At 36.9% G+C, this 23,822-nt stretch overlaps 1 protein-coding gene and 1 non-coding gene across 12 annotated transcripts in view; one reads left to right on the top strand and one right to left on the bottom strand.

Moving 5' to 3' along the window:
• The window catches only part of CTNNA3 (catenin alpha 3), a 1,350,411-nt gene that overhangs the window by 1,020,690 nt on the left and 305,899 nt on the right, over positions 1–23,822 (top strand). The window lies entirely within an intron of this gene.
• Positions 19,406–19,512, bottom strand: LOC123617707 (U6 spliceosomal RNA). Its single transcript, XR_006725915.1, has one exon. It is a non-coding gene; the product is annotated as a U6 spliceosomal RNA (small nuclear RNA).

Below are 23,822 nucleotides of genomic sequence, written 5' to 3'. Positions count from 1 at the left end.
ATTGATAAAATGGGAACAATTCTTACCTCACAACTTTATTCTAAGGAGTAAATATAGTAAGTAGAAAGCACTCAGCACACCGTCTGACCTCTAGTAAGTCCACAAATAGATGATTGCTACTGTTATGGATCCTCACCCCACCCAGGTACTATCTTCTGGCAGAGATCACACTTGGCATGCTGTTGACATGGTGTGATGCCAATGCTGGGCACATGGTTGGTGGAGGAGGTGGTCTTAAATTCCTATCATTGATTTTTCTCTTAGTAGAAATAACCTCCTTTTCTATATTTTAAAATATTCTTTCCTGAGCCAGTAACTATGGCATCTCTCTCATAAAATGATTGATAGTAATAAACAAACCAAGGTTAACAGATCAAAATTATGAAACATTGATATGCTCAGAAATACTTTTAGACAGAAAATCTTATAATCTTACATTGCAAGATAGCACAATAAAATAGCATTTATAAATTAATGCATAAAAATGTAAAATATGGCAGCTGATCTTAATTCTCCTCAGCTTTTCTCTGTAAACACCAGCATACACAAGGGAAAATTAAAAAAAAAACTTTTTATATAGGTTCCTATGAGGCGCATTTTAGAACTTTTAAAGGGTGGGATAAGATTAGAGAATGTTTTCAAGAGAAAATAGATATTATAAGAGAATTGATTTAGAATGCAACATCTGAAAGAGAATGGTGGAGAAATACATGCTACACATGTAGAGAAATTTCAGGATTCTTTTTTACCCCACTCTGGAGAACATTCCCAAATTTGTTAGGTTCTTAACACTTTGATGTATTTACTTTAGCATGGGTATTAGAGAAACAATTGAAATCTCAGGGTCCTTGGAAATGTGCCAAGTTTTTTTTTTTTTTTTAAAAGAATGAGAATAGAAAGTAAATTTTCCTATCAAGTTTAAGGTTTGCAATAAATGACTTTTCCAACTGTGGAAAACATTCGTTCTGTATGTAACATAATTATTCACTGTATACATAGAAAATTGATGGCACAACTTTCCTATTTGTCACATTCACAGTTGACAGCTTTTAAACTTTTAATTTCTTACTGTTACTTTGCAATCAAACTTAGTTTTGTGGTTTTGAAATAAAAGCTAGATCACATTTAGTTAGTTGTATTTTGACATTATTTTCCAAGAGGCAGGAGGTGGCTGAAGTCCCTGAGGAACTAAAAATAGTTCGGAAACAGAAGTGTACACCCTAGGGGCATGATTATCTTTGTGAGCATGCAATTGTATTTTCAACACAATTAGCTGCCTAACTGTGTGACTAAACTTTTCTATGTACTTGCACACATAAGAAATTACGACAGAATTAAAATCTAAAGAACTCTCTGACTTCATTGTTTTCTTTTATGAATTGAAATAAAAGCATATATTGAAAACTTTATTTTGTAAACTCATTCATTGAATGAGCCAAAGTATAAAAGAACAATGTTTTTAATTTTTAGCCAAAAAAGAAGATAAGAGACTATGAATATGCATTAAATAACTTGTAATATTCCCCCACATACAAGCTTAGAATATATATCTAAATATGAATTTCTAAATCTATATTAAAGATACATATTAATTAATGACTTTACATTTTATTTTTATTTATAGTGATAATGTATAGTTTTTAATCCTTTAATGTACTGTGTTCCCAAGCAGCTTTTGAGCAACTTACATTAACTTTTTGTGTGACTCATACTTTATATCCCTGTATGTTTCTGGATTTAACTCTGAAGAGAACATTTAATACATTACTTAGTACACTCTTTAGGTATGAATTTGCCCTTTACACCAGTCCCATAAATGGAGGCCAAGGTGTAAGGCATTTATTAGTATGATCTCTGCCAAATACCAAGCTAGCATCATCTGCCTTACGAGAAACTCCTGTTGGTTATCTAGATGGAGAACGTGCATAAAGAAGATGAGCATGCTGTAAGTAAGTAATGAAATACAACAGGTAGATCAAATATCCGTTTCCTTCATCCTACCCATTTCTGCCATTTGAGATATTCTCTTGTAAATGTCAAAAGAATCTTTAAAATCATTCTATATTGCATGGTAAAGCATCACGAACTACAATATAGTCATTCACATTCTAGTATTACTTCTTAAATTATAAAGGTCAATCTGTATTTGGATTAGTTGGATTGAGGTGGTTCATTTTACAAAATTTTGACTTGGTTCTCCAAAGTTTGAAACAATTATTTTAAACAATGCAGGGATTTAAAATTGAGTAATTGGCTTTTTCAGCCTTTTTTTTTTTTTTTAAAGGATGACTCTTTTTATTCATGGCTGAGTGTGATTTTGGCTGTTAAATCCCTCTGCTCCACTAAAATAAGCACTTTAGTTCAGCAATCTGAAAATCTTCAATAATAGACATTGCCTTGCACTTCCACTCCCACCACTTCAACTATTTGGTTGTCTCATTTTAAAAAATGAGACATATAAGAGTCTCAAACTCTTATAAAATGAGCATGTAAGAGTCTCAAACAGATCTTTTGTCAGTCCTAGGTTTAATGATGTCTATAGCAGGACCTCTTTTGGATCCCCTTTGGTACTTCTTGTGGCTAAACATCTCCAAGTCAAGGGGTCATTCCTTATGACTTGATGTGAACTAAGCTGATTGCATGTAGATTTGCTTGCGGGTTAGATACAGCACAGATGAGGCTCTTCCTGAGAACATTCCTTCATTGTCTTCTTTGAAGACAGTTTCTTTCTTTCTTTTTTTTTTTTTTTAAAACATTGTTTCTCATCATACAAAACATTCACTCACCTTGATTCTTGTTTTCTATTTTCTATCCTTTGAAATGAGAATAATTTCTGTCATTCAAGTTTTACACATAGAAGGTGCTCAGCACATTTTTAATATTTCTTTTTCATCTATCCACTAAAATACAGAAAGCAAAACTGTCAAGACTAAGCCAAAAAGATGTATGTAGCTGAGGGACGATAGTTGTTTCTGATTATTATAAGTAAATTTCTACTCCCAATTTTGTATGTCTGTTCCTAGTTTAACATTTGTTCTTCAGTCCCCAAAGACTGAAAGGGACCTCTTTGGCGATTTCCAGAACTCTTTCCCTTTGTAGTTTCCTCCTTTCTGGTAGAGTATCCCAGAAATCCAGCTCTCACATCCTCCAGATTAGATCTCTCTCCACAGCTGAGTAAGATTTCCATGCTCTACTTGGGTTTACCTTCCTTGAAACTAGGTCCAGAAAATGCCTCCAATGTTTGGTTTGTAAAATTATAACAGCTCTGTATTTCTGTCTTAGTATTTTCTAAAATATAATTATCCCCACGCCTCCAATATTCGATTGGGTCAGAGAAGGGCTCTGCTTAATTCCACTTTAGTTTCTATTAAATCTCTAAATCTGGTTTAAGAATGATGATAAATTAATTGAAGCAAGCTGAAGACCAGCAGTGTGCATCAGGTTAAATGATGGCTTCTCAAAGCATTTTGTCCACAAAATGAACATGCAGATAATCACAAGTTGAAAAAGACCTTAATAGTAACGCATAATGGCTAAAAATATTTGGTTTGAATTTAGTGAATGTGACAGTTTAATTTATTGAGACATTAATTTGTATTTTGTCTTATTGCTGTTATTTTTTTTTTACCTTTTCTATCATTAAAATGCATTTTTAAAAATTAAAAAGAACCCAGTTTTGTAGTCTCTTACCTCAGAGGCTTTTGTGCTGCATGTTTGAAAGCAGAAGTCACCAGGTGTCCATAAGCCAACTAACTTCTGGCTTTTGTTTGTTCCTGCCTAGGCTCAGGGGAATTAGGATGGGTTGTTCTGGTAGGACACATGTGAGTGCTTGAATTATAGAAGATGGAAGTGATCAGAGGGGTTTTTGAGAGTTCATGCCACCTGGGACAGAGTTGTGAGAGATCTGAGTTTTGGGAAGAAGCGCCTTGCTCTCTGACAGTCCCTCTGGGAGCAGTGCACTTAGTGAGATGTACCACGAGGAACAAGTGACTTAAACAACCTTACATTCCCCTCCGCTGGACTAAATTTTGACAGGTTTCTTTTTGTTCTTAACTTCTCTCTTCTTAGAGCATTTACTTTAGAAAACCTGCCATTGTAAATTGTTTCTCTTTCCTTTCAGATGTAAATTTTCTTCCAGCCTCCAGCCAGTTTTACAACCTAGGAATTCCTTTCTTAAAGTCTTGGGAACCACCCCTTTGAAATATAATCATAATAAATAAAGCACCCCTACCGCCCTCTGTGGAAATATGGGGGCCTCTTTACTCAGCACCAGTTAGCAAACACGGGTGGTCTAATCATGTTGACTGGTATCCTCAGGTACTGTTAGTGGGTGGAAGTCACCCCCTTACAATGGGGATTCCACAAAAGGTGGGTTCTTGCCTGCTTGCTGGAAAGAATTCACAGTTGAGGCAGAGAAGGGACAGAATGAAAACTGCTTTCTTTACTCAAGGGAGAAGGAAAAAGGGCACTTAAGCCCAGGTGGTTTGATGTAAGAACTCCTGCTCTTGGAGTCTCAGCTGGGTCCCTTTATCTGTTCTTTGTGGCTTCTTGTCTTCTCCTCGTTGGCTGCTCTTTTTGCACTCATCCTTCCAGCTCCTTCTGCTCTGTGGTGGAGTGAGAACTTTGCAGAAATGAAATGAAGCTGGTGGGACCCTCAAACAATGTGGTCTGACAAGATTAAGCAGGCAAGACCTTCAGGGTAACAGTCTCCATTATTCAAGCAAAACTATCTCCTCAGTCATAGGTTAAATTTAAACTTATGAAGGATTGTCTAGACAATGAGTCTGAGTTTCAGTTTCCTAGTTCCCTACCTCCTTCAGTACTTTTTCCCAATCTCAGCGCAGTGTTTAGAAACTCTCCCACCTATTGTTTCAGTGACATTGAGCTCAGTTCTCTGTCGAAGTCTCTCTCCCCCGCCACAGTAGCACGATTAGATCTGTTTTGCCATTTTTTACAAGTGTCCATTGTAATTTCTCTTTAACTCACGTCTCCAACTGAGGCGGTCCTTCCATGACCTTGCGTAATTCCCTGGTAGATGTTCTTTCTCCAGAATTTGTTGTTTCCCTGAGAATCATTCTTTGCAATATCTTTGTTGTCTTCTATATTTAAAGATTAGTACTAAAAGACTCAAGGAGGCCCATTTGGAAATTTCTGGAACTCTTTCTCTGTGTAGCTCCCTCTTCTCTGGTACAGTGCCTCACAAATTCCAGCTACGCCACCTTCTCAAACTGAATTTTGATCTTGGACTATCTTTAAGAATATTTGTTTAACAAACTGGCTAGAAAGAGGTTTTACGTCTCTTAAGTACAAGTTAGACTTTTTTCAGTGTTCAGTACAATAAAAATAATGTTTATCTCTATAGCAAAGGTCAGACAGGCTTATAGCACATTATAAAATATTTGGTTTCCCTAAGCTTCAGCTCCCTTTCCTGTGGTATGAGTCGTGGCCGTGTAGGCATCACCCCGTCCCTCTTTGTGTTACTCTGTGGGAAATGGGGCTTGAGAAACTGGTGCAACACTGATACTCTGGGCACTGCTATTGCTGTGAGCAAAAACTATCCTTTGCTTCTGACCTAAGAGTCTCAGGTCTTCTGCCAATATCCACAAAACCGTGACAGACTGACTTGTTAGTTTTCAAATAGTGCAAAATCTCAGATACTTTACAGTGTTTGACACTCTGAACTTCCACCTTTGGAATAACTTTTCCTGACTGGAAATATATTTTTATGTATGCTTGCCCACTGTTAGGTAAGACTGATAGGATCAGGAATGCTTTCATCTTTTAGTTTTAACGATATGACCAAGGCCATTATTATAAGAGATCAAAACATTTGTTGAGTGAATAAAATAAGCATAAGTACTGTATACATTCCTTCTCAGAGTTATTTTAAATAGGAAAGTAAATGATTCTGGAAAAGTGTTAGGTAATTTAAAGTTATTTACAAAAATGTTAATCTATTTATTTTTAATAAAAATTATGGCTTTAGAAGCTAATACTTCTGGGTTGCAAGTTCCACCTCTTTCTAAGTGTTTGTTTTTTGTTTTAACAGATTCCTCAAACTTTTTGAGTGTTTATCAAATACTAACAATATCTACTTCAAAGAGCACTTGTTTAGAGGCAATAACATGTCATTAAAACTGGAACAGTGAAGCACCATGTCCAAAACTGTTCTTTAATAAAGTTGTTGTAGCAGTAATGTGATATGCCAGTTACATTGGCTTTTTTAACTGGAGCAGAGAAAGGTAAGAAGTTTCTACTAGAATGTTAGTAAAGGATAGTTTGGTTGCAAGCAATAGAAAATAAATACATATTAAATACAATTTTTTTTTTCAGAATTATAAGAACAGTTTAGAGATACAGAATTTTTTTAAATGGGTGAATAACTAAGGATTTGTGAACCTTTTTTTTTTTTTTTTTTTTTTTTTTGGTGCAATTCAGTAAACAGATTCCAATTCATCATAGACTTTCAGTTTGCTTCTAGTTCAAATGTAAATCCTTGAGAAGGATACTCTAACCTACCCTGTATCAAGTGTCTATCTCTGAATTATTCAATTTCAGACAAGAACTCAAGGTCAGATATTGTAGCCTGGGCACTAGAAAACTCATAGTTTATGCACATTTCCATTGATTCAGCATAATCAAAGAATATTACTTGGAGCTTTTTGGTAACAGTAGGCAAATGTTAAAATATAAAGACTGTTAAAAGTTTATTGTGCAAATAAAGTACTTTGGAAAAAGAAAAAACATACTTTGAAAGTGTAAAAATACATTATTATATTTTTGATCATGAAAAAGAATGTATTTTGAAATTTAAATCTTGGCATTTAAGTAGTTCTTATAAAAGAGTATTCACTACAAGTTGTAAAAAGCACTATAATTAATTTCTTATAGTACAAGAAAATATTAAGAAAAAAATAAATAGAATCATTGATAATAATTCAAATGACTCTAAAACAAGCTAAGAGTTTTACATTAGTTATCACTTTCTGCTTTTACCAGTATTTCACATTACACTATAAGTTAATTTTAGGGACTACTGACAAGTCCAACCCTCTTCCGCCAACAACCAGTAAATATTAGTGGTCTGCCAAGGCAAACCATCCATCTCTAATTATTTTATTTATTCACTTACTTAATAAAATGGATTAAAAGGATACTAACCCCAAAATAGAAACAAGATTTTTCCTGAATTATCTTTGGCAGGAAGATGTTCCAACATCTAAGGAAGATTTTCCTGATTTTATTTTTAATCTAAATTTTATTTTTTATCACTTCAACAAAGATAGCCCCAAATAATTAAAAATCATAGAAATAGAATCTGGGGTTTGGCCACTATGTAAAACAACTCTAAAGGACACTTCACATCCTAGTCTATGTGACCAGGGACCTCACCAGCTGTACAGAGAGCCTGGCCAGCTTTTCATAACAGTGTTGGACTGGAAGGCAAAGCCATTGCATTTGGTTACAGAGTTATTTATTTACATTCTGGCTTCCATAACAGTAAATAATGTAAATATGATTTTAAGAGGTCAAAAGCTTGGAGAATGGTTATATTAGCCCATTTCTTCTTTGCCCAAAAGAGTATTTTTTTAGCCATTTAATCTAAACATACCAGTATATATATATAAGAAGCTTCATTTTGACTTGAAGAAGCAAGATGGCGGAGTAGAAGGACGCTTGTAGCTCACCCTCTCCCACAAATACACCAAAACCTACATCTACAGACCTACTCAGCCAACCAGAGCACCTGCTGAACTCTGACAGAACATGGCCCCCTTCAAAAGACAAAGACACCAAAAACCTGGTGGGAGAAAAGGTAAAAAAGAAAGAAGAAAAAGCAAAACAGTGTGGGACCGATCCTGCAGGGAAGGAGCAGCAAAGGAGGACTGGTGCTCGTTAACTGGGTCTCCCCTCTCCAACAGAGAGGCCAGTGGGATGGAGGGGGAGCCTCCAAGGCTCAGATCTGCTCCGAGCACCCCTTGACTGACAGAACTGAGTTAAATGGGCACAAAGGGCCCCCATGACACCCAGCCTGAGACATGAGACGGCAGCTGGGGGCCGGGACAGGCCGCCCGAGCTAGGCGGAGGACTGGGGCAGCTGCACTAAGGCAGCCCCAGGGGACTGCAGGGGGCTGCGTGCCATGGCTGGGGGGGGGATACGGAGCAGAACAACTTCGGTCCCCCATAAATTGCGAAAAAAGCAAAGCAACACTCCTAGTGTGCCCTGGAGGGGAGGGGCGCTGTAGCCTTTGTCTCCACAGACCTGCGCCACCATTACTGGCGCTTCTTGTGAGAAGAGAGGCAGGGCACAGCCACAGCTGCCATGTCCTCCTGTGCACAGTGCCCAGGCAGGGGTGGGGCGAGCCCTGAATCTGCACCCCGGGGCTCCACAACCTCCTAGGCAGGACTGAGACTTGTTTACAGCCCGAGGCAGATAGAATCTTTCTGCCCTGGCACCTCAGAGAACTTGCACCTCCAAGACAAACACGGAGCTGAGATTTGACACGGAGTAGGGGTGGGGCCATTCCGCGGTCTTCCAAGCCCACCTTCAGAGCACCGACCCGAGGTGGAGCGAGCAGCTGCACAGAGCAGCAGGGTGACCGGCGCCAGGAGAGGGTGGTGGCCACCCACCGTCCTGGCAGGGATGCAGCACCTGACCATGGTTCTGGGAGGGGGCACAATCCGCCCACCTGCCTCCCCCAGTGCAGCATCTGACTGTGGCATCAGGAGGGGGAGTGACCCACCCGCCCACCGGGTAAGAGCTCAGCTCCTGACCCAATGTTAGGAGGGGGTGCAGTCTGCTAGCCAACAGCCACTGGGAGCAGCACAGACGAGGGCACCAACAGAGGGCCTCTGGAAACATCAAGCTGAGTTTGCAAAACAGGGTGAAGACACAAAGACCTCTCGATAAAATCATTAAGAGCACACTGTCTCCAGGAGAACTAGATAACATACTCCTTAAGCCACAGTGCCAGAGAGATATGAGCAATATGAAGAAGCAGAGGAACCTCTCCCAATTAAAAGATCAAGAGAAATCCCCTGAAAGCACGATCAAGGAAATAGACATTGATGGCCTACTAGATCAAGATTTCAAAAAAGGAGTGATCAATGTACTGAAGGAACTAAAAGAAATAGTGTTTAGAGATATAAAATGTCAAAAATGAAATAGAAGCTATAAAGAAGAACCAAGTAGAATTAGTAAACTCATTTGCTGAGATGAGAGATGACCTAAAGGCTGTACAAAGCAGGCTAGATAATGCAGAGGGACAAATAAGTGACCTAGAAGACAGGACAACAGAAAGCACCCAATCAGAACAGCTGAGAGAAAAACAAATAAAAAACAAAGAAAACAATATAAGGGACCTATGGGATAATATAAAGCGTGCCAATCTACGCATAATAGGGGTTCCAGAAGGGGAAGAAAGAACAAAGGGGATTGAAAAGGTATTTGAAGAAATCATAATTGAAAACTTCCCAAACCTAAAGGAATCAGATATCCAAGTACAGGAGGCTCAGAGGGTCCCAAACAGGAAGAACCTAAACAGACCCACACCAAGACATATCATAATCAAGATGGCCAGAGTCAAGGATAAAGAAATAATTCTAAAGGCAGCAAGAGAAAAACAAAGAGTGAGTTACAAGGGAACCCCCATAAGGCTCCCAGCTCATTTCTCTACAGAGACACTACAGGCCAGAAGGGAGTGGCAAGATATATTCAAAGTCCTGAGTGAAAAAAAGATGCAGCCTAGGATACTCTATCCAGCAAGGCTATCCTTTAGAATAGAAGGAGAGATAAAGAACTTCACAGACAAGCAAAAACTAAAAGAGTTTAGCAACACTAAACCCATGCTAAAAGAAATATTGACAGGTCTACTCTAAATAGAAAAGAAGCAGGATGCTACAAAAATGAGAAACTTGTAACAGGAAAGGAGATAACTGCCATGAATTACAAAAAGGATAAACACAAAATTGTAAAAGAAGACAACTAAATCATTAAGAGTGGGAGAGGGAAGCAAGGAAAAACACTATGGAGATTCCTCAAAAGACTAGGAATAGACTTACCATATAACCCAGGAATCCCGCTCCTGGGCATATATCCAGAAGGAACCCTACTTCAAAATGACACCTGCACCCCAATGTTCATAGCAGCACTATTTACAATAGCCAAGACATGGAAGCAGCCTAAATGTCCATCAACAGATAACTGAATAAAGAAGAAGTGGTGTATTTATATGATGGAATACTATTCAGCCAGAAAAACTGACAACATAACACCATTTGCAGCAACGTGAATGTTCCTGGAGAATGTCATTCTAAGTGAAGTAAGCCAGAAAGAGAAAGAAAAATACCATATGAGATCGCTTATATGAGGAATCTAAACAAAACAAAACAAAACAAAACAAAACATAAATACAAAACAGAAACAGACTGATAGACATAGAATACAAACTTGTGGTTGCCAAGGGGGTGGGAGGTGGGAAGGGACAGACTGGGATTTTAAAATGCAGAATAGATAAACAAGATTATACTGTATAGCACAGGGAAAAATATACAAGATCTTGTGGTAGTTCATAGTAAAAAAAAAGTGACAATGAATATATATATGTTCATGTATGACTGAAAAATTGTGCTCGACACTAGAATTTGACACAACGTTGTAAAATAACTATTACTCAATAAAAAATGTAAAAAACAAAACAAAACAAAAAAATAAATAAAACTTACATTCTTAAAAATAAAGAAGCTTCATTTTGTATTACTCTTTATTTCTGTGTGTTCTCTCCTTTGTCCACATTTGACAACATTTTCCCTTTTCTATGATGTTAGAAATATCTGTTAAATCATAAGGTCAAAGTATGTTTATGGGTATATTAGAAGACATTGGATATTATATATAAAACGGATTTTTCTTTTAATATTGGGAATAAAAATCTCAGGCTAGGGGAAGGAAGATGGGATCAAGATGTGCCCCAAAGTCTTGGTGATATGCAGGAGCCAAACTGTGAATATACCAGCTCCGCAGGGCAACTGGCAGCCAAGTGCTGTGGAGATAGCCCTAGGGACAAGGAACTGATAAAGCTAAGGCAAGGATCTATAAAATTCACATTCCATTTATATTGGTCGAATGTCTGTTTTATTAAAGATGGCATGCTGGTCACTTTAACGTGTATTACTCATACATTATTAAAGCCAAGATACACATCAAAAAGAGCAATGTGCCAAACAGACTAGAAGCACGGAAAATTAGAATCAAGTTGGCAAGAAAAAGAAGTGCATAAATGGCACATGGTAAAGCAAAGCCAAAGATTACAACTAGAGAGGGACCTGGAGGAATTAAAATGACAGCCTAAAGCTGGCAGGACAGCTGGGACTCACCAGTAAAAAGGATTTTCATAATGATGATAGTGATGAGGATGATCATGATTATGGTAGCTACTTATGCATCAGGTGCTAGACTGTACATTTTGTATTCAATGCTGTAGTAAACCTCACAACAATCCCACAATGTGGGTAAAATATAGGTGTGATGATGGGTCAAAATGCCAGCTTCATTACTGGCAACTGGATCAAAGAATGCAATAAATCCTATGAATCGGCTAGATTCCTATTGGCCTTCTTAATAGGTTTTCCTCAGAATTAAACTCATCTACCCAGCTACAGTCACAAGGTGAATGTCTAATCCCACCAGAGAGTAGAGAAACTAGGTGGTATGTGTGTATATTTTCTCAGCCTTACAAATATATACATACTCTCTTCATTTGAAGAGTAGGAGTAAGGAGTGGGAGAACGTTGTTTCAGTTAGAAATTGAATTTGAGTGCTAGTTCTGACATTCCCAAGCAATGACTTAAACATCACTGTGTTTTCTTTTTCTTTCATGACAAGAATTTTAGAGGTAGATGGTTACTGCATTAGAATTTCAGGTAATGATGTAGTGATTCTTTTGGACTTAACCCTGAAAGTTAAATTATGGCTGCCTAAACAGCCATGCACATGCTCTAAGCTATAGGAATGAAAAAAAATCAAAAGGTGAAATGGTCAAGTGAGCTTAGTATATCTTTGCAGGGCTCAACCCTCCACTTTTAAAGGAGCTTTCTCAGCACCTCTTCTCAGTGACTTTCATATACATCTCATTGGCCCATGTCCCAAGGTCACTTCTAGCTGGAAGGTGGGCATAATATGTAGATTTTAATTTTTGTTGAGTATATTGCTTCCTTATACTATTGGGGTTTTGTTATGACAAAAGGGAAACTGAATATTGAGTTAGTAATTAGCTACTTGGGGAATGTTACTCCATTAATGTTTCTTTCAGAGTGAAGTTCCCTTATGAAAACATAAATAAAAGAGAATAGAACTCTAAAATCTGAAATCATTATGATCGCTAATTTAAAGTTCACCTAGCTGAGGCTTAGAAAAGCTAAGTAGCTTGCCCAAGTTTATATTTCTAAAAAGTGGATTTATCTGCAAACCTAGAAGTGACTCTTAGAACCCAATTTCTTAAGCATCTGCTACCTCTTCTTTTTTTCAGGAGTAACTCAAGGACTTGAGGATTATAACTTAATGGGGAAAGAATACTGAATTAAGAAAAATAGCTCTTCCTTTAAGATGCAATGCTGTGAAGCCAAATACCTTCGGGGCTCAGAGGATTTTTAAGCTTGTGATTTATTTTCAAAATATGTTATTGGATTGCACGCATTAGAATAATTTCACCCAATACCTAGAGGTAGAGCCTAGTAATTCCACTGTAAGAACATTCACATACCCATGCTAATCCTTAGAGCCTCTCAGAGAGGATGATATTACTTCCATCTAAGCATGGAAACACTTTTAGAGGAGGAGGTGTTTAAGCTAGTTTTGAGAGAATGGGGAAGAGTTAGGAACATGGAATTAAAGTTCACATGGAAGGAGTAGGTTGAGGAATGACATTGATGAGAAGTATGTGACATATGGAGATCAAAAAGGAAACTTGGAGTGCACAAAGGACAGCTGGGAGCAATCTGATTGAAATGAAAGGAGACTGGAGTAACTGGTCTCAAATGATCCCAAGGGCAGAATATAAAGAAAGATGGGTGCACTGGACTTAAAGTTATGCACACAGGAATGGAGATCATTAGTGACCACCAGGAATACAGAATATGAAATATTTTATAAGAAAATATCACTTATCTAAATTAGCATGTATATGATTGTATTTATAAATTTATATTATTATTTTTTAACCCAGCAGCTACATCTGCAAATGACCTTACTCAGTAGATTCCACCAACTATTCATGAGTGACTTGGTTCCAGGGACAAAGGGTGAAGTAAAGCCCTGATTTCCCATGAGTCAGCTGCAAAAGAAGCTTAATGGGCAAAAGGAATAAGGGCCTCCATGCAGAGAAGGGTCTGTAGGTGAGCTGAACACTTTCGAAGTATACTTCACAAAGCTTTCTACTCTTTTACACTGCTCTTAATATATAGTCCATGTAGTTCCTAAAATTTACATATTTAATCAACATCAAACTTTAGGAAATAAATCATCTATTAGTGAATGTGATTAAATATCACTCTCTGTCGTGTTATTTGATGAAAATTATTGGGATATTGGAGATCATTTTCATAACCTTGGCAAATGGAAAATTCAAATGTACTTTTCCTACCAAACACCTTAGAAATGAATCACTTATACATTCCTGGACTGTCCGTGTCATTGACATTAAACCAAAGTAATCTGATAAGTTAAAAAGGAATTTAACAATGCTCAGAAGTATTTCTATAAAATTATATGATGAATAAACCCAAATGAACTGAGGATTAGGTAGAAATGGCAAAACTTGACTAACCATAGATTTATTTTGAGAAAAAAAATTAAGTTATTCAAAGGCATGCATTGGACAATCAGATACTAAACTACTGACAACTTCAAAGCACCATCATTTTCTTTTTATTTTAATGTATTTAACAGTCTTTCCTTATCTGAAATTTGGTGTGTGAATTTTATTTCATTGTCAAGCTTATTGTTAGGCTATATTGATAAAATTGTACTGTTACTTAAGTATGAATTTCCAAAAGAAAGAATATTCTATTTTGAGAGTAATGCAAAAGTGAACTGTTACGCTTTTGTAAGCTTTTAGCTACTTTAGAGATCACTAATCATTCTTCTATTTAATTCTGTTTAAGTAAAGTTTATATGTAATTAGGTGTATTCTATAGTCACCAGTTCATGAGAAAACTTCACAGATTTTGGCAATCCAGACAACAAGGTAAATTTATATGCAATCGTTTAAAAAATACTTATCTGTTGACTGAATAATTGAAACCTGAATTGAGTATTTGAACTTAAATAGGTTGTGATGTTAGGTGAGGGGAACAAAAGGGTGACTGACTAAAGTCTTTTCAAAGACTGGCTTAAGGATATCATTTATTTGCTTTTGTGTTTTAGATATTTATAATGTTGGGAATACAGGTTTTAGCTTTTCCAGTACTTAGAAGAATAAACTTTTAACATTTGTTTTGAGAGCAAAACATTACAAGAGTAATTTTCTCTGTGGATCAGAATGTGAGTTAACAAGAAATTCTTAAACAGTTGGTTTTTATCAACCTTACCCTTTTCTATAAATTAAGAGAATTAAGCAGGTTAGTGATAAGCTTTGTGGTATATATCTGAAATACCGGAAATAATTAGCATGTGTATATAACACATACCTAATTATTATCTATTTTCAAATAACAACATGTAAAACACACACACACACACATATTTGTGGGAAGTAAGACACTTGGAGCCACTTGGCTCTGAGTTGGTTCAAATACAGATGTCTTTAAAATTTGTCATTCAGCTCCTTTGCAACTGTCTTTGTCCATAAAAAGAGAATAAGCCCTGCCTTGCATGATTGTGGTATAATCTAGAGGTAGAAGGTACAAAATCCCTTGTACAAATTGGACCCATAGTTTGTTCTTCATTCAGGTGGCTGTTGTTATTAATAATGAAATGGGAACAGGATAGAGGATATGTTGTTTAAATAGTCTTCAGAAGTTGTGATGTTAGACTTGGGGGTTCCTGAAATTTTTATAAGTCCAATATTTACTTACAAAATATTTGAACATTACTTCTTTATGATGAAAAATAGAACAATATACTATTTTCAGCACAATTGGTCAATAAATCACTATAGTGTACTGTTAATTACCTTTGAAAATTTTGACCTTTCCCTTCTTCAGTTTTTTCCAAATCTTCTTGAGATGAAAGGATAGCCCATGAAAATAGTGAAAAAGCAACACACTGCTCACTGTTAGTTTCTTCCTAGGAATGGTGCTTTCTTCCTCTTTTTAGTGGGGCCTCATTTCGGCATGGACAACATGCATCGATAGCAAGAGCAGATGCTTGATTATGATACGATTTTTTAAAAATTGATTTTACTGTTTTTATTCTTATTTTTATTCAGAACGGCCAAAATTGGTTTGGGATTTATGTATAAATATTGTTTTCAATCCTGAAAAAGGCAGTTTGAACACTAACTGCTTTTTCTCTATACAATATATTATGGAGATTTTATTTCCAGTGAAGAAGTTTGACCTTAATTTTTCTATTTTTAATCACTAATATCTCAAGTTTTATAAAAAACATTGCAATTCAGAGAAGTTGTATTCTAACTGCAAGGAATGGAGATACTGTCTAAAGTGCATTTCAATTTAGTTTTCTCCTCTGTAGTTCAGGAACTTCTCCTTGAGGATAGAAAGGGAAGAGAAAATGGTATCAGATTATGATTAGGACAACTGGGGATTAGTGAAAGCATCGCTCTAGAGATCTTTTCCCACACATGGTATTTGTTTATTTTTATTGAAGCATATTTGATTTACAATGTTGTATTAGTTTCAGTTGTACAACAAAGTGATTCTGTTATACATATATGTGTATACATATATTCTTTTTTAGATTCTTTTCCATGATGTTATTATAAAATATTGAATAGAGTTCCCTATCCCACATATGACATTTTAATTTTTTTTATTGAGGTACAATTAATTTACAATATTATGTTAATTTCAAGTGTACAACATAATGATTCAAATTTTTATAGGTTATACTCCATTTATAGTTATTATAAAATATTGGCTATTTCTCTATGTTATATAATGTATCTTGTAGCTTTTTTACTTTATATATAATTGTTTGTACCTCTTAATCCTCTACCCCTATCTTGTACCTCTCCTGTTCCCTCTTCCCACTGGTAACCATGGCTTTGTTCTCTCTATCTGTGAGTCTGCTTCTTTTTTGTTATATTCACTAGTTTTATTTTTTAGATTCCACATATAAGTGAAAACATACAGTATTTGGCTTTCTCTTTCTGACTTATTTAACTAAGCATAATACACTCCAGGTCCATACATGTTATTGAAAATTGGAAAAGTTTTAATTTTTAAAGTTAATTTTTATTATCTAGAATTAGAAAGATTTCTGCATAAAAATCTAACTTCTGGTCTGTCTTTTAAAAAAAAAAAGAAAGAAAAAGAACAGAACAGAATACTCGGCTACATTGAGCCCTATTCGACCACAGCATCATCACCCAGCAGTAGCTGGAGCTGGGTGGAGTGTCCCCTTGATGTGAAACACACATACTCCTGTGCTCGGTGCCCTCCCTGGGCCAGCTTCACTTGCTCATGTTGTCTGTACGCCCCTAGGAGAAATTACGTGTCAGCTATGATTAAACAGAAGTCCCCAAGCAATGTTTCCGGTCCCTGGTGGTGCCTGAGTACCCTGCAGAGACTGGCAACCCTGTGTGTGTATGTATGTATGTGTGTATTTATTTTTGCTTCAGTTCCTCTTTAAATCTGAAGTTGGGGCAGGGAGGATGAGAGTGTTTGCATGAGTCTCACACTCAAGAACCAAAGTAAGGACAAGAATCCAAGGGCCTCTCAATTCTAAAAATCACACATCATAGACAAGGGAATATTCAATGATTTATTATTTTGCTGACTACCTTTGCTTTCTTGTAGTGTTTAGAGGATGAAGGAGATTAATATGTATGACAGATATATGCCAGACTCTGATGGGGCTTTTTTGTTTTTTTTATTCATTCACATATATATAGATCTAATGCTTTTATCAATATTACGGCAGATTCTGGAGATAATAGATGTACCTACCCTCATGGACCAAGGCTTTAAAAAGAGACAATAAATAAGTAATCAATTGAATAAATCATTACTCATAGCAAGTGTTATAGAGGCTTTAGATAGGTTGGTCAGAGAAGGCCTCTCAGAATTGATGACATGTGAGCTGAGGCTTAAGAAAGAGCCAGACATTGGACTAGCTGAGACGAGAGCACTCCAGGCAGAGACTAACACATGTCAAGGCCTTGAGGCTAAAGAATTTTATCTTCCAATTTTAGAAAGTAACATCAATGTGATTGTAGCATACTTGAGGAAAAAGAAAATGATTTTGGTGGGATGGGCAGGCCATGGTGTAGAGTTGGGGGCTTATTCTAAGTTAATTGAGAACTGTCATTTAACCCTTCCCAAAGCCCTATGAAACAAGAGCAAATCTTAAGACTTAAAAATCAGACAGACCTGTCACTTACTAGCTTTTCAACCTTGAGCCTGGTTTTTATCTTCTCTGTGCTTCGGAGATAATGAGACCCACAGCAGAGACTTCATCAGAATTAAATGGAATACGCTGTGCAGTGCTTTATAACAGTGCCCAGCCGACAGACAGATTCTGTTATTTCAAATCGGACAGGCGGAAGGTACATTCCCTCTTTCCTCAACCAACTCTCTCTTTCACTTCCTTCATCTGGTAATGATAAACTTATATTCGTTTGTGTGATTTCATTTTAAAATCCATCATGGGAAAGGCCTGTCTCTGGGACTTCCAGGAAGTAACGTGTCTGAGCTCCTTCCTCACTTCTTCCCACCTGTAACATCATTTTTATCGCACATGCCAAGCAATTGTTGAACTTTGAAAGGATCTGCTGTCCACAGGCTCAGAGTCTGTGAGGTTTTAGCCCTTCAGTTCTTGCAACAGCCTTCATATTCACCACCACTGACGTACTTAGGCACACAGACACACACACCCGTATTTCTCAACTGGGATGGGAATCATGAAGCATCTAAAAATGCTGCTCAAAAATGTCTGAGAAAAGTTGGTACAGGCAAGGTAGGCATGTGTTACTCCAGGCCTAACTACATAGCAAGATGTAGAAAAATTTTAGGATTCAGAACCTTTGCCTTTTACTGAATGGGGCTGGAGGGAGCAAAAGGAGACTAATCATGCAAGCGAGTGAATCAGGAGAGTATATCATGGATGTTAAGCAGACATACAAGAGAATTAAGGAAAGAGAAAAATCCATTTGAATTAATTAGATGAAAAAATTATAATTACAACCATTATTAAAATGGCCTATCTATGGCTAATTATCATATACACAAAAGCTCTTAGCCATGCCTTTAATAGTGATATGTAGCAGCTTTGTTTAGTTGTAAGTTTTACATAATTACAACATTAAACTACATTCAGCTGTGCTTCAGTTTCTCTGGCTCAAGTAGCAAGTCATCTACCAAAAATTGAAATGTAGATAGAACATGGCTTTTTAAACTCTTCTTATGCATGTAAATAAGGTCTAGAGATTAGAAGAGGTTAAAAGTCAGGATCCCAAAATTCCTCATGAGGCTAACTATTGGGGAACAAAGAGAAAGAATGATTTTTCCTTGTTACTTCTCCAATTCCAAGATTTCCACGCATGTAGGGGCCACATAGAAACTTCTGTTTATTACAGTCTTCTTGAGCCTAATACTGCACCTCCTGGCATTACTGTGTGCATAATCCACAGCTCTGTGTCACTATTGCAGGTTGAAAACTGTCAGATGTATAGTGCGATGCTGCTAGAGCTTTCAGGCCAAGGCTCTGTCACTGTATGAAGTGAGACAAAGCACTGTGCTATCGGGTATTCTTATTCTTGTGGCTTTTGGGACCACTGCTATGTGCTCTGCATGTGACTGGTTTTAGCCAAAACACCTGAGAGCTGCAGATGGTTTCATCCTCCAATTCCTACACTGACTGCTACATCCCAAAGTTGTGGAGTTTCTTGTTTTGTTTTGTTATTGAAGTATAGTCAGTTTACAATGTTGTGTTTGTTTCTGGTGTACAGCATAGTGATCCATTTATACATACACATATATATTCCTTTCCATATTCTTTTTCATGATAAGCTATTGCAAGGTATTGAATATAGTTCCCTGTGCTATACAGTAGGACCTTGTTGTCTATCTATTTTACATGGTAGGTAGTATCTGTAAATCCTGAACTCCCAGTTTATTTCTCCCTTGCTCCTCCCGCCGCTGCTTTCCCCTTTGGCAACCAAAAGTTTGTTCTCTATGTCTGTGAGTCTGTTTCTGTTTTGTAAATAAGTTCATATGTGTCATTTTCAAAAATACAGAACACTTCACGGATTTGCTTGTCATCCTTGCGCAGGGGCCATACTAATCTCCATATCATTCTAAGTTTAGTATATGTGCTGCTGCCGAAACGAGCATGAGTTTATTCTAAGTTCGCTGGGAACTCTCATTTAACCCTCCCGAAAGCCCTGTGAAACAGGAGCAAATCTTAGACATAAAAGTCAGGCAGACCTGTCCCTTACTAGCTGTCCAATTTTGAGCCTGGTTTTTATCTTCTCTGAGCTTCAGAGATAACGAGACCCACAAAGGCTTTAGAAGCTCAGCTGTTCAGCTTTGCCTTACACCTGGGCATGATTCAACTCATGCCACTTTTAGGTAGTGTGAGTTACCACAAAGGGAAACCGCTTAAAACCTAAAATGACAGTAAGAGCAACAGACTCTGATGTTTGCCATCCTTTTAACCAGGAAGAATTTTAATGTAGCTATTTATGCATTTGGATTTTCAGTTCCTACTTAGTCATCCGCTCTGTAAGTTCTGTAGAGCATTATCCTTCTCTGTGTATCTGTGCATAGAGTGCACAGATCTGCATAAGGTGGACATGCAATTACTTGATGCTAGTGATTCTGGGGTACACTGCCTGTATTATGGCAGGAAGTGGGACGTCATTGCATTTGGAACAATGATCTAAGTAAAAGTGAATCAATGCTATTTCCATAGAAAAAGTTAAATTAAACATAAACCAATATGACTGCCCAACTGGAATATGGGCTGGAAATTCAGGCATAAATGTTTACTTTGTGTGTTGCCTTCATCAGGCCATGGTGGGAGAGGCCATGATGAACACATAATAGAACAATTGAGAAACTGACTACTATAGCACAGATTTCCAAGGAAATCATGCCAAATTTTACATTCTATCACACGTACCCAGTTTTCTGGAAAAATTATTATGTATTATTGCCCTAAGGAAAGCAATTTAGAAAAATACTTTAGCATACAAAGAGGGGTGGTGGTAAGATTCTGAACTAAATTTAGAATTGGAAGACCTGGGTTCAATGTGTATGATATTGAGCAAACCAACCTCTGTAGTCCTCAGATTTTTTCTGTTCTGTTAAGTGGTTATGATACTTCTTCACCTAAATCACAAAATTATCATGAAGGTCACATGATACCCTGACTATGTAAATATTTTCTGGACAAGAACGTGGTAAACTCATGAAAGATACTATCAAAGCTTTAAAATCTGATGTCAGCAAGAGAAAAAAAATGAAAATGTTATTCTTTGTAAGAAAGTCTATATAGTCTATTGAGAGTATGTTAGATTTTTTTTTTGATCTCTAATTTTCCTGTCTATATAAGGTTGTTATCTAGCCCTGATGACAGAATCTTGAGCTTCAGAAACAAAAAGGTACACGTTATTATTATTATTAATACACGTTATTTATGTGTGTGTGTTATTGCCATGCTGACGCACTTAAGTATTTCAAACAGTGTGGCAAACTTTTGGGGAGAAGTCATGAAGATTTTCACATGAGAACAGAGAATAGTTCTAGGCCTCATTTTTTTTTTACCCAGAAATATTCATAAAGTTAGTCCTAAAAAATGCTAAAATTCTCTTTAAAATGCCTACATGAGCATATTTGTACAAAGTAGGTCTTTTGTGGTTCTGCTTAAGCAGACGTGAATGAGAGTTATTTTACTATTGGCAAGTGTAGTGATTTGTGCAGAGACAGATTTTTCCTTAGGTTAATTGAGAGTATGGACCAAGTAGAAGAAATGTGAAGGGGCTGAAATAGAAAATTAAGCAATTTGGGGTTAACTTTTAGATAATTTGCTATTTCCCATGAGTAGAATAAGTAACAGTTATTAAGGAAGAGCATATGTTGACTTCAGATTAAGGAGAAGCCAAAAGCTTTTTGATGAATTTCAACCCACCCTAATTATTTTGTTTTAGAGGTTTGAAATAAATAATAAAGCACAAATTTTTATGGGAGTTAAAATATAAATACATTAGCCTTACGTGGGCTGGCCAAGAAATTATCTTCACTAACATAATTTGCTTTTAAAAAGACATGATGAAAATGGTTTAATACAGAATAAAAAAATAGTGATGATTTTAACTGTACACAGATCTATGTAATTATCACAAAAATGTGAGTGGTAGTATTTTATGCTATTGGAGGTCTAAATAAAGATTTTAAGAGTCACAGTTTCATAAGCTTAAACATTTTAGTAGATTTTTGTTTTGTGTTTTTAAATTGCTGTTTTTTAAACTATTAATGGCTAAATTATACTCTATTTGAGAAATAACTATATCTCGATCAATAGTCTTTGTAGTACTCATTTGGAATAATTGAGTCAATGCAGATATAACCATTTTCAAACCTTTAACAGGAGTGAATTCTCTTTTTAAAAGTTTCAATATCATTGTCCTTAATATACTGAATAATTTTCAAAATTTAGGTAAAGACTGAAATTGCAGGATAAAAAGAAAAATAAAACATGTGAAGTAAGATCAGATCAAATAACATGTATTTGTTTATAAACAATAACAAACCACCATCAAAGGCCTGGCCATTCTCTCTGGAACCATGTGAATATTTTCATAAAACATAATCTGTTGGATAAAGTACCTTAAGTTTTCATTTGCAAGAAAATACGGGGTTCCAACAAGATATAAAACATAAAAATCCTGCCACCTACAGTAAAAACAAAGGTATGATTTAGACATGTGCTTCAGTGAAAGCCCTGCTCAGATGGAACCTCAGTCCTGCAAGTTAAGGAAGTTGCTCGGTGAAGCAACCATCCTCTGTCCCAGGTGTTTCTCTGGTACTGATGTCCGCCACTGAGAACATTTAACCCAGCTGACAGTAACTGCTTAATGGAGTTGAGAAGCAGCCTGAATTTATTGCTGCATTTGACAGGGAAGTTCAGTCTCAGCTAGTAAACCTTATTTAGGAAACTAACATTATCCGTTTATGTATTTGCAAAGGATATGCTTCAGGCAGTATCACAGAATGGATTCTCAGGAAATAAACTAAAAATGAAACTCAGGGTTCCAAACCAATAAATTATAGTGCCTGTAATTTTTATGAACTGCATAATGTGTCACTGTTTGCAAACGGGAACCAACAGTAGACTTCACTTACTTTCATTCTAAATCAAATTAAAATATGGTTTTGTCAGTTTAAGAAAAAAATAGCTAATGGTAAAATAAAAAATCAAGATTTAAGATACCAAATATTATCTCTCTGAATAAAAGGAAGTCTGGAGATGATTGGTACTGCATATATGTTTTAAGATAAAGTTGTTACTGAGTCCAAACTCATTCTGCTCATCACACAACAGGCCAGTATGTTGGGAGACGAGGTATTGGAGCAAGGAATAATGACTTTATTCAGAAAGCCAACAGACTGAGAACATGGGGTGACTAGGATCCTAGAAAACTGTCTTATCCAAGTCAGAATTCAGGCTAATTTTATACTAAAAAGGAGAGGGGGTGTGGTTGGTTGTTGCAAATTTCTTGGTGTCAGAATCCTTTGTTCTTGCAGCTGTCGAGGTAGGTCAGGTCATGGTGTCCCTCTAAACCTCCAACAAGGCAAATGTTATTCTCTGTTATGCAACTTTTTATGTCTATATGAATGGAAAAGTAAGCCCCTTAAAAGGTCAGAGCCTTAAGAATGTGCTGTCCTGTATATGTCAGGCTATGGGCAATATTCTTTTAGGAAAGATGCAGAACTAGTATGACTAAGGGCAGGAAACAGAGCACAGGGTTAGAGGAAAGGAACAGATCAGATTTGTTCTTCCCTATTACAAAGTTACAGTATACTATAAAAGCATTTGTAAAACCATGACTAAAAATTTACTTGTGTTTATTTGTGAAATAAACCTGACTTTTTAAGCTCCAGTATGCCTCCATTTAAAAGTTTAACTTCTCTTAAACAAGTAATATGTGAGATTTTTGAGACAGTGTACTGATAAAGAAAACTAATTTTGTTACCGACCCAGGTTCTTGGCCTCCTTAATCAATAGACGAGAAATTCAGGCAAGGTTTTATTGGGACTCGGGCTGCAGCATGAGGGAGTGAAAACAAGCAACAGGTTCTCTTGCTTACTCCCTGATGCCAGTGAGTTAGTTCCTTAATTGGAGTGAGGGTAGGGGTGGGTCCAAGGGCGGGGCCAGGGGTGGCTTAGGCGGTCAGCCCACCCCATTGGTGGTGCTGTGCCCAGGGGTCATGCGCAGTACCCTGCTTTTGCGCCAAGACCTCGGAAGCGGCAGTTTGGCTTTTGGTCTTTTTGTATTTTATTGCTCATAACTCGCCCCAATTGGGCATGCACAGTTATTTTTTGTCGTTTATAGTTTTTTTGAATCCTGTTGTTCAGGTCCGGTGCAAGCATTGCAGCCCAGGGGCCCGGGGCTCGGCACTGGGGGCTCGGGGCCCAGGTCC

This window comes from Camelus bactrianus, chromosome 11 (assembly GCF_048773025.1).
Source record: "Camelus bactrianus isolate YW-2024 breed Bactrian camel chromosome 11, ASM4877302v1, whole genome shotgun sequence".
NCBI lineage: Eukaryota > Metazoa > Chordata > Mammalia > Artiodactyla > Camelidae > Camelus > Camelus bactrianus.
The sequence above is the reverse complement of the archived record's forward strand: the minus strand, read 5'-3'. Positions and strand labels throughout refer to the sequence as shown.